This window comes from Temnothorax americanus, unplaced genomic scaffold (assembly GCF_048541705.1).
Source record: "Temnothorax americanus isolate GAGA-0224 unplaced genomic scaffold, ASM4854170v1 Scaffold16, whole genome shotgun sequence".
Classification (NCBI taxonomy): domain Eukaryota; kingdom Metazoa; phylum Arthropoda; class Insecta; order Hymenoptera; family Formicidae; genus Temnothorax; species Temnothorax americanus.
In genome coordinates, this window is record NW_027509297.1 from 603,314 (window position 1) to 618,752 (window position 15,439).

The following is a 15,439-nucleotide window of genomic DNA, read 5'->3' on the forward strand; positions in this document are numbered from 1 at the left end:
ATATTAAAGAATTGATACTTAAAAAAAAAGTACTGTTTATATTTTTTTTATAAAAAAATATTTGTAAATTTTACAATTTATACATAAATGAAAATAAACAAGAGCCAATAACGGTAGTAATAAGGTCGGAAAGTGCGTGGAAATGTAGAAGTAGCCAGCAACTACCTACCTTGTGACTTCAGAGTACTTTCCTAATGATACCCGCGGATGTACCGGATGGCATGTGTCGTAAGGTTTCCAATTAAAGTGCTCCCGCTTACGCTAGAAATCACGAGTTGGTGAGCGTAAAACTAGTTGCTATAGTTGTCTATAGACGGCACCAGGAACATCAAGATCGTTAATTACTTAATTACACGGCTAAAATGTTTTTTGAGACGCAATTCAGCGAGTGTGCTGTAGACACGACACAGATAGGATCGAACCAGATGTGCGTATGTACATGACTAATCAAATAAATGTACAGTTATAAAAATAAGCACGCATTTCTTCTTTTAGATTTCATAAACTTCTCATAATCAAATGTATCACTGTATATAATTATCTAATATCGATCATCGGTGCTTATTTTAAAAATAAATCAACAGTGGTATTAGGACTAGAAAGTGATTATAGGACGTCTGCGATGCTCATACTCTACGTTGTTATTATATATTGATTGTGAGTCTCATTTTACTCCTTTATTACTTATGGAACGCGAAAAGAACAGTGAGATGTTACTAAAAATGATTCTTAAAATATAATATAACCGTCGGGAATAAACTCTATTTCTCACTCTAATTGATACAAAAATGCGCGGAAATTAATCCCGAGTCTGGTAAAGCTATATTTTGAACATTTAATAAATTGAACACTTAATAATTGAACGCTATCTTTTATACAATTATTTGTTTATATATACAATTACACTTTATATACAGTCACAAATAAAATCCGCATACTTTATGATACAGCTAATGTATAGACATGAGAGGAAGCCAATTATATATTTTTCATTGAGTTTCGGCTTTATTTCACGAACGATCGTCGCAATTACTGTGAAACGAGAAATGGATCACGTGGACTCATTGAGAAAGAGAAGAAAAGGATTTTGGTAAATGAGAAGGAGAAAGGCGGACGACGTGCGGGAAAGAAGAATGGAATGTTTAATAGGGCCGTTCCGAGGTAAAAGCTTTGCCGGATACGTTACGTTTACGAGAAACGTGGAGCTACTCGCATATCATGCATGAAGCTGCACCGAGTTGGTGCTATATATCGAGACGCGTAGCAGCAGGTGCCTTTGTATATTCAATTCATCGTAATAACCAGAGCCACGAGCAATATGCCGAAATATATCGGTTTTACGAAACCAACGGCGCACGCATGAAAACCTAAAAATGCATTTGCCGTTAATTATTGACCGCTCCGAACTGGTCTTTGTTGTGTGTACTAGGGAATCTTGTTTTGTCGTTTGACAATTATGTAAGTGTATAATTCATTAAAGTATGCAAGCTCTGCAGTGCTGACAACGATAAGTGAAAGAAGTTCTCATATTGACATGTTACATAAATTAAACATTTATTATATTTTTTGATTAATGTAGAATGTTACAGCGTTTTAAGTGGAAAAGTATTGAGAAATTATCTTATTATTCTCTTCCTAACTGTTTAGGTTTCGAAAATAGAGAAATTGTGATGTGATTTTATAAGTTTAGTGTAAAGAATAAGATTAAGCGAAATATATACATATATACTAATTTAAAGCAAGAATCAGAACGATAGAGGATGAGAATGATAAATTGTAATTGCACGATATTTATGGATGATAAGTATCTCCGTTGCAATGTTTGGAACTGGTTATATACGCGTGCTTTGAACTTTTGATTTAAATTTAATTTGTCTATTATTTTGAGATTAATAACGCGAAATAATATATGAATCATCGGATCGAAATATTCGCGCAACTAACGGGAAGGTGTGTTATATTTAAATGGAGGAAATGAAGGAAATAGAGTATTTACGTTTATTTAAATATTTCGTTGAAAGCTAGATTGACTGCATGGCGTGCATTAATTGTTATCTATGTAGTAGACCGCTATCCGCCGTGTTGTCATTTGTATCGTAGCGAGCCTTGAACGAGCAAAAATAATGGCCACTTCGTGCATGTTCGCACTACCACTTGAAATAAATATCGGTTTATTAATTAGCCTACGCGATTAATGATTCATAAACTTATTAATACGACGGTGATTTATCGAAACGGATTATTCGCATGGTTTATTTATTTGAATCGAACTTCGATAGAAAATAAAAATTACGAATTACTGTTACATTACGATATTTATTGGCAATAATTATTGGAATTGTTTCGAGTGTATTCTGAAATGTGCGTTTCGAATTTTTTACCGAGTTAAGTGTAATTTGCTTTGCATTTTCTCAGAGTGCGAAGCAACGTACAAATTGTCACGTAATTTATGATACGGAAAGCCGTAATATATTGAATGTTTGATAATAATTTGGAACACGTGAAGAATAACATATATTCGGCGTGAATCTATTTTGTACATTGAATATTTCGAGACGAACAACAAAACCGACTGAGGCTCGACTTTGATATTGTTTTGATAGCAGCATGTTATGATGTAGGTACACAAAGCCATCGCGCATCGCGTTGTCATTCACACAGTAAAACTCAAGAGAACAGTCAACGGCACAAATCGCTCCGTTTATCATCGTATTACCCATTAAAACGTGATTGCGAAAAGGTACTCAAAGACTTCAAACATGGTAATTCTCTTAATGAATAATTAATGCGCGATTAATTAACTTTCGCAAATTGCGATTGCAAATATAAAAAGATACCAAACCAGATTATTTCTTACAATTAGTTATTATTTATCCGCGTATTTAATTAACTACCGCAATGAACGATTGTAAATGTAATGGTTATTTATCGAAGCAAGTATAATTTTATGCATGTTTTCAGTCTACATTTTATTTTATATGCTAATTTACGAGATTTACATTTGTCGAGCGGATCATAAATGTTTGGTCTTTTCTTTCGTGTTATACTTCTGTCTCAGTGCATGTGCAACAATAAAGAGCGCATTGCATGTGATTAATCCTTTGAGTGCGGAGTAGGACAACGCTGCGAACACTCTGTATGGCCGGAACTCAGCCGCGGTAGTAAGTGCTGTAACTGGAACTCTTTCTTGCGTCGGTATTGAGTGATCACGCAACGCATAACAGGAAGTATGATTTTGATCTTTCGATTACGCCAATTTACTAATATATATGTTATAAGTGCGTAGGTATTATATGCGCCCGCGTAGGCACCCGTAGCAAATGTCTTTGTTGAGCGTCTGTACGCGCTCGTTTTGCGATATTATATAATATAATAATAAATAATGAATTATTAATTAAAATAAAGATCTGCGAATCATCGTGCGTTCGCGCGAGTCAGCGAAAAGAGGTAGTCCAGCGCATGTATGGCGAGGCATTGGGAGAAGCACTGCATAAATAACAACGGCTATACATGGGCGATATTCGTGCATAACCGTTGTTGCTTGCGTTGTTGGTTTATAAAGCGCTCCTCCTAATAATGCTTTGCCACGCGCGTAGCAACGTAAACGCTGAGAGCTGTCTCTTCTCGCTCGCCGAATCGCGCGAACGCATCACGCTGATTCGCAGATTTTTGTTAAATTATTTATTATTATCATTTCAATAATTAATGAAAAATTAATTAATAAAGATCTCCAAATAAGCGTGCACCCGCGCGATGCAGTGACAAGAGACACACACAGTTCAGTGTTACTTATTATTCTTGCTATAGATGCACATGCCTCCCAATGCCTCGCTGCGCGCAGCAAACGTAATCGTCGCGCGACGCTGGGCTATCTCTTCTCACCGATTCGCACTGACGCGTACTAATTCGCGGATTTTTATTAATTACATTTTTATTAATTATTAAACTTGCGTAAAATATAGTAAAGGACTTTTCTCTGTTCGGTTTAATACACTCTATTTGCTCATGAGAAGTGGCACGGTGATTACAAAACCAAACATCTTGCTGCACAATATACATACATATATACAAATGTGTGTATTACATTAAAGAGAGTAGAAAGATAGGTAAACATATGATACTTTATAAAGATTCATTAATAGATATTTTATAAAGCTTAATTCAGTTTAGAATGAGATATAGACTAGGACAGATTAGTACAAATATATTATCTCGGATTTGATATAATCTCTAAGTTATTAAACATTTTATACCTATAAAAGAATTATAAGCGCAAGTATCCAAGATTTTCAGGAAATGAAATTGAGAACATGATGATATAACATTAATAATTTTATTAAATGTTTTATCGTCTACTTTTTATGTCAAGTAGATTATAATAGGTTAAATTTTGGAGTTTATTATTTAACTAATTAGTAAAAAACAAGATAAAAAGATAAATGGAATAAAATTACGACTACAAAATGCCAACATTTTTAGAATATAAAAATTTTAACTTATATTTTTTTATGGTGTTCATATATCAGATGTGGTAAAAAGAGGAACAAGTTTACGTACTTTCTCTCTTTGAGAAATAAAGATACATTATCTCGGTTGGAAAAAATTGTTAATTTAGTTGTATTACTGTATTTTTGCTTTCCCAAATATTAACAGTGTTCGAGGATCTGAAATTGGTCTCTCTTTCTGTGTTTCCGAGATTAAAAATTATATAAACTCGAACAAAAAGCGTTATTCAGACGTTTCTTCTGACATGTGTTTCACAAACGTATATTGTACATAAAAGATGATCAGAGAGAAATATTATCTTTCTGTTAAAAATTATAAATTAACATATTTCAACTCATTTATTTAATAAAAAATACTAATGATATTATCTTTATTTTCATAATGATGAACAACCCAGATCTATTTCAATATACATATTTTATAGCCTATCTATCCGTGTTATTTATTGGTGACTTAATTGCGTTTTCTCTAAAAATATAGGTTTGAATATTATTCAATAAAAATCAATTTATTTTACGTACAAAAAACACTAACCGTCATCCTCCTATTTGATAATACGACGATATATCGTAATCTTTTCGTGATAATTATGACAAGGTTTTAATTTTAATTTCGATCTTTTGCGTATATACGTTATTACGTTCACATGACTGAAAATATTCTGCCAGTTGCTGATAATAGTTAAAATCAAGATTCTTATTGGCCTCGAGGAAAGTATTTTCGTTTGAGTCGAAGGAACTTGGAGTCCAATAACCGCGATCGTAACCAGGATCTACGTGTATCCGAATCGAAAAAAATAATCCCCACAATGGCAGAACTGTATACAATATGTTCGTGCATGCAACGTAAAACAAGCGCGTATATCTCGCAGATCGCGTGCAAGTGCCATTATTTTATTATTGAGCTACCTTATCCCCTCGATCTTCTTGCGTATACCGTATATAGAAACCGGATACGGGCCGTTGTACGTTGCGCCGTCCATTAAAACCGGCGCTCGTCGCGTCTCCCCGCATGCATCTGAAAATTACATGCCGGCTCCCTGACACTCTCCATTTTCCACTCTTGTGCGATAACAATCGGAATTTAATAAATTTAGCTAATTAGCCGCGAAGAATTTTAGATTGCGACCATAATTTTCTCGAGCTATACAAAGGATCTGCTTGAGCGTATTTTGGAAACTTTTGAGCGTAAACTTCTTAATCGCTTTGATGGTGTTATATACGCAATGCCGAATTATTTTAGATTAATATCGCATCTTACACTGTCAACTATAATAATATAATTCATTCTTTATGATGAGCAAGTTACTGCATGATGACCATTTCTTTTATCTCTCGTATCTTTTATGTCTTACTCAGGATATTTTGCATGTATAATTTTATTACATTGTAAGTTAATGATACTTTTTTTTATTTGACAAATATTTGTGTCAATGTTTCAAGAGCTACACATTTTGATTTTTTATAAATAGGCGTGCATATTGATTGACATAAATTCTGATTACATTTTATTAATTCATATTCTAAATGCAACGCGCGAATACGCGCGGTTATCCAAATTATTTTAATTAGAAACGCGAATTAGCATAATATAAAAAAAAAGTAAAACAAAAGTACTTTAATTTCTGGATTATTTATTTTATTTTTAGATTAACAAGCTCTGATTTCTGTAATAACTTTTTTAATTGTATTAAGCTCTTGTTTGCCGCCACTATTCGCGTTGTTGATAATAATACAATTGGAAAATGTCTATCTTTCTTTGACTTACGAGTAGATAGCGTCCCGACCCCGAGTTGAAGAAGAAAACGGACAAGAATGTTTGCACAACGCGGCGGCTCTTTGTCTTGCGCCGTTTCCGGAACGTTTGTTCGCGGGACGTTACGAGTGTTTACTCCCGCGCGACGAGTGTCTTCTTCGTGAGAGGGTCGGGAGAATCGTTTGAAAACAATCTCGACTAATATTTTGCGAGCGTCGAGAGGGCCGGTATTACGAAAATTCACTCCGCGGCGATGCATCGGATTCCGCTCTTTGTACATACCCTTAAATAGTCGTCACTCGTGTTGTTCCAGCAAACAGCGGGCTCGTGCGCGCGGCGGAAACCGCAAACTTCTATACGCGGAGAATAAGCTGCTTCCGTTTGTACAGGTGTCGCAGGGGCGAAAATGGTGCGGTTGTCGCACCGAAATTGCCACGTGTCCTCCGCGCAACGCCGCGCCGCTTTCCTTCCTGCGGTTACCAGTACCCGCCGGAAAATCATTTATTGGTGCCCGGGCGCAAACTAACGGACGCAAACTTCCTCTCGGGCGACAAACAATTTGCGACCCTTTCCCAAATGTAGTTTCTAAGGCACCAGCTTTTAACATGTCTGCACATTTTAAACGAGATCTGTATATTTTTTCGCGCTACAATAACGTTACAGCATTGCAGTAACTAAATAATAATGAAAAAAAGTCACGTTATCCGTGGGATTACTTTAGAGTTTCCTAACTCGCCTGTAAATGAAATTAAGCGAACTTTAAACCGGAGAAACTTTAGAGCCGAAAGAAAAGAAAGGTGACTTCTCTCTTTTGTATCGCTTTCCGGCTATATCTCCCTTGTGAGGGGAAAAACTTGACGATCCGCAGAATATAAAGGAGAAAAATCAGGAATCCGAAAATGAAACGGATCCGGAGATGAAACGGATCTCGTTTTACCCTTGACGCTTTCTTCACGCTACTATGATAATTAAATCGAGATTGCGCTTGTCTCGTATAGCGATCGCGATTAGGATGAGCTTTCACGGTGCGCAAGCTCTGATCTAGGCTAGGATGAAGCCAGATGAAGAGATAAACACTTCTGATGGTAACGAAAGTAACACGTCGCTCTACGGTTTCATCATCCTCCACGGTTGCCTAATAGGCGAAGTCGGACGCGGTATAATGGACCGCGGTAATATCGAGCATATACAACGAGAGGCACGGCCATTGTGTTCGTATACCTTGGTGACGTTGCATGTAACGTGCATTAACTACCTACGAAATTTACACATTGTTAAAGGTAAACTCGGCATTGCGTGAATCGTGCACCAATGCTTATGGCATCATCGAGGCACCACTGTGCTACAAACTCTACGCTTTGTATATTTTAATTAGGTTAACTAGACTAACTAAATCTAATCTTTAAACAAACATTAATTGCTTTACTTTAGTTTAACATAATTACTTTATTAGTGTTTGAAATCATGTCTTCTTCATATTTACAAGTACTATATATAAGTATGTATAACGCGTTACTAATTTTATGAAATTTAAAAATTGTAATTAGATAATTATATTATACAAAAAAATAAATAAAGTATTTTATTTATAATCTAGAATATCGCGGGAGAATGGACTATTAATGATTCAATCGAATATACAATAAAAGTGCAGGGTTGCACAAAGAAATAAGAGAAAGGCAATTTTACAGATTTATCTGGTTTTTTAAAAAATTTTTGTCGAGGAAATAGAGTTGAATGAGTCAATTCTAACGTCGAAGAAAGATTTTCGAAGAATTTTTAACGTAAAGTCAACATCCAACTTGATTGCTTTAGATAAGTATCCTTGAATCGCGATTCGTTTATGTGCTCGGTTTTTCGTCGTTTCTGTTGAATGAGTTGCAACGATAAATAGTAATCAAATATTTAAATTACTACGTAATATATGTATATATGCGTGGAAGAACGCTCTACAATATAATCGAAGAGAAATTAATAATTTTCGCACACAGTTCATACATGTTAATTTATGTATAATTACCGTAAATTGAATTTTAGAGTTATACAGGCCAAATATTATATAAATGAAATTTTGACTGTACATGACAATTTAACAAAAAGAAACTGGAGCATATATTTCAAATGCGCAATAATAAATTGTTGGTACAATTAACGACAATTCTGCTAGGTTTAGCGTGCAAATATTAGCTCATAATTATTTCGCATTATTAGCTTTTTAGTTTAAAATGATGGATTTCTGATTAAAATCTTTATTTGTTGCGATTGCACAAGTTAAACGAAACTCAAACTCAATCATTTATAATCAAAACGTGTGGATTTTTATTAAATATCGTCTAGTAATATATGATTTCTGTTATCATATCACATCGTCTCAAGTCTCATTATTTACTAATTAGTGTAGTTCTCAGAACAAAATCATCCGAGATCGATAGAGATATTACCTTCTCCTTGAATTGCGTTCTTTGATTAAATACTTTGTCGACCGCGGCGTCTCGACCGAGCGAAGCAAACTTCTAATTGAAATTGGATACCGTATATTTCGGTCGAAAATGGAAACTATTTTGTTGTGTGTGTTGTGCGTGTGGGCGGTGTATTGGTCTCGCGTAGACTGTAACACGTATATATGTATAAGCGAGTGCTTATTAATGTTTACCAAGACGCCATTTCCTATCGGCCCAAGGCGTTTCATTACGGATAAACGTGCGTGTTCGATCCATCTTGAGGGAAAACCGTAAGTGCATGTGAAATATATGTAGAATCTGATACGTACGTGTAACAAAAAAAAATAACGAAATGTTATACGACAGCTTACATACAAATATGTATTAATTACAAGTCATGTCTAAATACCTGAATTCTAAATTACATACCAACATATACAGCAATAAATCCTTGCTTATTATCACTCATTTTGTACTCCGAGAGAAATATATAAATAGAATAGAAAATATATACTCAAGAAACAAGATTCAATCTGAATCATCTATAGTTTGCTATAAAGTTTCATTGCATGGTTTTTGTCTTTGTAATATATGTATAAGTACAAGATATATAAAAATTATATTAAGGGCAACATTTATACATAAGAATTTCTTATTTTTGGTTTTTTTTAGATCGAGCTACATTAATAACATATATTGAATGGATATAATCAGGATATATATATATATTAAAAATGATGATGATATTTGATTATCTGAAGAAACTCTTCAGATGGGCGGATGAAGGTTCTAAGAAACGGAAAGCTTCCGAGGACCGCAACTTTGAAGAAGGATATATAACACCCAAGAAATTCAAATCCAATTGTAACATGGCGCATACAAGGGAGCTGCGTTATTTAATCGTTGATGATAGCGACGATGACGATATCACGTATCTCGGCGAGCAGAAATGCTCGCCGATAAAATCGGTGCGCACAGTTGAACGGTACTCATAAGAAACAGCCGCAACATTACGATATACGCGAAGATATGTATTCCAGTTGTAAGTCTACCTGTTCTCCCCTGCATCACGGTAAATCGCCTAAAGAGTTTATTTGCCATCCCAAACACAGGATGTCGGACACCTGTCACAAGTCTCCCACATTATCCAAAACTAATCAACTGAAAAAGAAATATCAGTATGAAGAAATGTTGCAAAAACTGCTTTCAGAAAATAAAATACAGGTATTCGATAAACGTACGAAATACACACCGAGGCGTAAATCCATAGAAGTAATTGACTTAGAAAAGCAGTCGGAAATACTAATACGCAACAACAAGAGTCATTCAACTGTCGCTAATATACCTAAGGCGATGACACCGTCATACCGTAGAAGCAGCATGTCAAACTGTACTAGAATAGGCAAAGAAATAGTTCCTACTTCAAACTATAGAATTGACAAGGACGTCATGGCATATGTGCAGTCCAATAAAATAATTCCAATTGATAAACCTAGTACCACAGTGGTGCAGTGAGACGTGCTCCTGCGTCAAAGTTGCCTATTAAGGTTACCGCGACTAATTCGTTGCGCGACGAGCTGGCCGCGAAAGATGTCATGAGGCAAGATTACATTTCGCAAGTTAATAAGAAGTACAAAGAGCGTATTGAACAACGGAATCGAAAGGCCGAAGAACTGAAGAAGATGGCATGCGTCCTGTCGAAGTCGAAGCACAACAGATACGCGCGAGCAGCAGCCCTGGAAGAACAGCTGGCGCGTTCTATGAAAATGTGCATGACCGTTATAGAAGACCGGGAAGAGCCAGAGGAACTGGCGTTGCCGACGTTAACCGATGTGATGTTGCGAGAAGTGAGAAGCGCGATCGCGCCAGGACCCTAGGGCGAGGTTCTTGCAGAAGGTTCAGTCTGAGAATTACGCGAAAGGATCTTCACACGCTGGCCGACTTGAATTGGCTGAACGACGAAGTTATCAACTTTTATATGAATCTGCTGATCGCCAGAGGCACATCTTCGGACTACATTCAAACATTTAGATATAAGTAAACGTTAAAAATTTGTTCAAAAAAAAAAAACATTCTTTTATCCAGCATATAATCCTTTAAGGTACAATTGAATATCTCATTTTTATTTCCGAGACAATGCGCAGAGATCCGATGAATAATACCAGTTTTGCGAATATACCTACAGTTTCAGCACAGACGTGTAACAATGTGTTCTCATCCCGTTCGAAAGAACCAGCAATTTGTTGATATAATCGAAACAATTATTTCTCTGCTACCGCTGCTGTCGAAGAACAAAAGCGCCGACGGCTTGGTACGGTCCGCGATCTAAAGTTAATTTCGTAGGGAACCCCTTAACTATGCAGTTCCACGGCAGTGGGACAATTTAGAGACGGAAATCGTCGATTACCACGGAAGGATTAGTGGGTACCCGGTACGTCCCCAGGCCAAATTTCCCCTACGCGCGTTTCGCTATATCTTACCGCAGAATCCGCGCAATACGGCCGTAGGTGGATTTCGGAAATTTATTGTCGCCGGCAAAGCGGATTTATCTATAACTCTGATTACATTCGTGGTTTATGGCGATCCGTACGGCTTCATATGTGTCACAATTTCATTACCAATATTGTTTATACAAATAAATTTACTCACACAGAGAGACGTTTAATTATTTAAAAAATATTCCATAACTTGGTTCTAAAATATTATCACTAATAAAATCACTGGACTTTTCATGTTACGATGTAAGTATAGGTATCATAACTCTCTTACAATTTTTAATAAAATTGTGAGAAATTTATTTTTTCATTATTTGAAAATTTTATATCATTCGGCGGTTTTTTGGGTTACTCGCTCGTTTCTATGTCGCTTCGTGTCGGTTGCCAATATAAAAGCGCAGCTTTCGCGAGTAATACCTCAAATTGCATTGTGCTTTCGTAATCGATAAAATTACCCCGGCTATAGCTTATACAAACGCGACCGAAGCTATTTTCAGACGAAATACGAAAGGTGCGCCGCTTGATCGCCTTTATCCGCAGAAAATCTATTTGGGACGAGCCAGCTTTCGAATATTTCAAGTGAGGAGCCATTATCGAGGAGAGTTGCGTGTCACTGGCCGGAATGATGAATGCGCGTTAAATCTGTCAATAGAATCTCACGTCATTCAGCAAAAAAGTCGATTATATCGAAAGAGCTTTTCTCCGACAATAAGTATAATAATGGTACAGATGGCGGAACGATTACGCAGGTTTTTTTTTCCCAGCGTGGAGTATATAGCTCTCGTGTCAGTTGGCATTTCAATATGATCCCATCCGGTGACTTTCGTTCTCGCCACTTGTTGCCCAATTCCATTAAAAAAAAAAAAATCGTATCTTCGTTCACGCGGGATCATGCCGCAAAAGAAATACAGTAAAAATACAGTTCCGATTGTTCCAGCAAGTGCGCATCCTGGAATAACATCCATTTTAAAACGCCGCAAAAATATTTTTACGCACCTGATCCGCTTTTCGGCTCTACATGTATCTCTATATTGACAGTACTAATACAATGCCGTAACGATGGGCTAGGAACGTGCCATTTACTTTCGTTGACATCCGAGCTGTCATCCAACAGTTTTCGCTACCCGGATTAATTGCTCGCTATTCCGATTCACCGTGAATTTTCAACAAATATATATATTTCGTTTTGCGTCCTGCGTGCTAAAGTCCAAAATAATTAGTGCGGTACAACGAACTTCACGTGAAAAGACGCGGATATATTGCAGCAATCTCCACGGTTATTATACAATATTTAGGATTATGGTACTTGAGCGAATGTGACCGTATTTACGTGCATGGCGCTGATTAGTGATCATTGAAATTATAATGCATATTTTTCGCACGTTACCGTAGATTGCTATGCACATTTAGATTTTAGTCACAAAAGTGTGAATGTAAATGGAGGACTGACAGTTTAAAACATATAATTAATTTTACTTTACAAGCATGCTAATAAAAGATAATATAATAATATAATGACGTTATTATATCGCGTGTATAAAAAAACATACGTGATAAATATTTGTAGGCAATAGTGTTACATTATATATGTGTAGGTAAGAAAATACCTCGATACGTAGCTTATTCCATAAAGTAATCGTTCAAGAAACAAAAAGAGAGATCTTTCGATACCGAGTCTAATTAACCTCGCCCGATATTTATCTCATTCATTGTTATCGTGCGTTATTCATATCATTCGAAATATTCCGTATTACTGCGGACACGTTGACTTACACGGTATATTCTGAATTAATTCATGCTTTTGACATTAATCTCTGATAAATAGCTCGTTATTCTAGACGGGCATCATTATCACGAATGATTGATGCGTTTATATCGAATTCTATTTCAAAAATGAAAAATATATATGAGCGCTTAAATAAAAAATATTTTATTATTTATCAAACCGAAATGCGCGTCACAGGCGCAAACTATATATGCATTTGATAGTGTATAAATGATTTATTATCAATAGAAAAAATCGGATTTGTTAAAAACACACATATAAAAAAAAAGCGATACTTCTTCTGTGATGGCATTGCACAACGTCCGTTATGGATAAAATCAAAAACATTTTCTGTCGCTTGACGAACGCGTACGGTAAACATGTAAATCGTGTGTAACAAAGCGCGCTCGTATTTTCGTTGCGATATCGATGGAAAACATGTATGCGAATAGATATCTTTCGGTTCGATCGCTCTGTGCATGCTTCTTTTTTTTTTATATCACCCTTAACGTACGGGTCCTCTTCCGGAGTCGTTTTCCCTTTACTCTACCTTTCGACAGCGCGCGTTGGGAAAACGTTGGGAAACTTCGTACCGTGATTTATTAATGGCCGTGGAATGACAAGGCGCTCCTTCGACCTCCATAGAGGATTCATCTTTTCTCGGCGCGCTGCGCTGCTTGGAAAACCGATAACGAAGCATCATTTACTGTCTCACTGGGGAAAGAATAATTACTAAATATTATACAGCCACTTATAGAATGTGAGAACAGCAAACACACTGTAAATTTACGGCTATTATTATTATATTTCCCGTTTTATACGCAAGCGGCAATGTGTCAAGCTTATTTTTGTTAAAGCTACCTCTGGTAAATGGATTCGATGTCTTTACAAATTTATTTGAACACGAATTGCGAAAAGAGGAAAAAAAGGTGAGAAAAAGAGAAACAGAGAGAGACAAAGTTAAATTCATGCAATAGAATGTAAAATTTTCTCTTATTAATACCCCGTAATGCCATGCAATTTACATTACTTTTTTCTCTTTATTTCTGTAATTACTACGATAGTCGATATATTTTACGATATTTTCAATACGATAAAGCGGTAAAGTTTCTAGAAAAATTGAACGATCGTTCTTCCAATAATACCGTTTCACGCAATATGCAGTTGAGAATGTTATGATCGTGGTTTCTCTCGTGTTTCAATCAGTCTTCGGTAGACTGAGATTCATTTTAGATATACAGCTCCCGTAAAAGTCGATAGTTTAGAATCAGGCGCTTCGACTCACGACGGTTTGCTGAGCTGGTGCGATCTAGGACTCCGGCGGTAGTTCGTAGTGGCCATGACTCAGCACGCAGGGTGTCGTCCCTTTAGCTGTCGTATTTCTGTTCCGAGTTTACACAGCGCGCGACCGCCGGCATCATAGGTTACTCGAGCGTTTTAGAATCCACCGCGATCGAATTTCCTTCACGAAAAATCCACTTTCACGGATTATGGCGGTATTCACCTCCAAAAAATGATACTGTCGCGTGATCTCCGTTTTGAGTTCATTGTTGATAAAGGGCTGGAAATTGATCTCCGGTTTAGAACACGCTGCACGTTTATATCTACCATAAAATATATTTTTTCAAAAATTGTTAAAAAATATTGGTGGAGACACACACATCGAGATTTATTTTCTGCTCCAAGAACTGTATTCATGAATCTCCACAAATAATCGTTCCCTTGAAAAATACTACGCGCAGATTTGCGTATTTTTACAATATTTTTATTATTTTGAGAAAAGTTTTGAAGGGCAGGAAATTCTACATTAAAACATTGGATTCTACCATGAAAATGGAAGGAAAACGCAGTAATAAATTTTAGAAACATTTTAATAATCTATCGAAACTCGCTGGCTTTGTGAATAACATGGTTGTGAAAGTTGTGGAATAATTGAAGAGGAAACTTATATAAAATTTTCTTGGAGGAAACTGACACATGCAATGCTGTTAACATAATAAGGGTAAGCTCGATCTTTTCTGTATCGAACTTTATCAACATTTACGACACACGCTTGTGTGACAAACATCCCGTCGAAGGTGGTTCTCCCGTACTTGGAGCCGCCCTTCTAACGTATCTCACAGAACTTAGAGGGTCCATTGTGTTCTCCGTTGCCTTTGTTGAGCGAACGATCTTACAAAGAGCCCTCTTTCTCACATTGTTGCTCGATGCTCGTGGAAAATGAAAGTTTAATGCAGGCCAACACGTCGTCTCGCATACAGCGATACTCTTTGATATAGACAAATCTTTATAAATTCGTGTGTATTATAAAACTCGCAATTACATGAATATATCTATTATATTTTACTGCAGTCTCATTGCAACATGAGTATGGCGAAAGGGATCTTAATTACGATGCATATATAGGTGTAAACTGAGAGTACTGTGAAAACACATATTCCAGCCAACTGTTACCAATTTCGCGACACGCGGCGGAA

The 15,439-nt window shown here is 36.3% G+C and overlaps 1 protein-coding gene, 1 long non-coding RNA gene and 1 pseudogene across 2 annotated transcripts in view; 2 read left to right on the top strand and 1 right to left on the bottom strand.

The window, feature by feature from the left end:
- Positions 1-15,439, top strand: part of LOC143895636 (mannosyl-oligosaccharide alpha-1,2-mannosidase IA-like) — a 301,183-nt gene that overhangs the window by 229,584 nt on the left and 56,160 nt on the right. The gene's annotated exons all lie outside the window — the stretch shown is intronic.
- Positions 1-15,439, bottom strand: part of LOC143895480 (uncharacterized) — a 48,238-nt gene that overhangs the window by 17,170 nt on the left and 15,629 nt on the right. The gene's annotated exons all lie outside the window — the stretch shown is intronic.
- Positions 9,200-11,418, top strand: LOC143895449 (uncharacterized; annotated as a pseudogene).